Below are 230 nucleotides of genomic sequence, written 5' to 3'. Positions count from 1 at the left end.
ATGAGTTAAGCATAATAGCAATTCTCTACTGAATACCAGCGTTGCATAGTAGAAGGCAAAGTTTTTGTTATTTCACCGCCTATCAGCTTATCTCTCTGCTGAGAACGAGGTATCACCTGGTATTAATTGTTTATTGGGTTGTGAATAGGATGGGAAAATGCAATTGCGTGCGTATGTGTGCCGGAGTGTGTGTAGGCTTGAACTTGTATGTGTGTGCGTCTTTGTTTACA

The sequence above is a fragment of the Penaeus monodon genome, chromosome 20 (genome assembly GCF_015228065.2).
Source record: "Penaeus monodon isolate SGIC_2016 chromosome 20, NSTDA_Pmon_1, whole genome shotgun sequence".
Taxonomy (NCBI): domain Eukaryota; kingdom Metazoa; phylum Arthropoda; class Malacostraca; order Decapoda; family Penaeidae; genus Penaeus; species Penaeus monodon.
The sequence above is the reverse complement of the archived record's forward strand: the minus strand, read 5'-3'. Positions refer to the sequence as shown.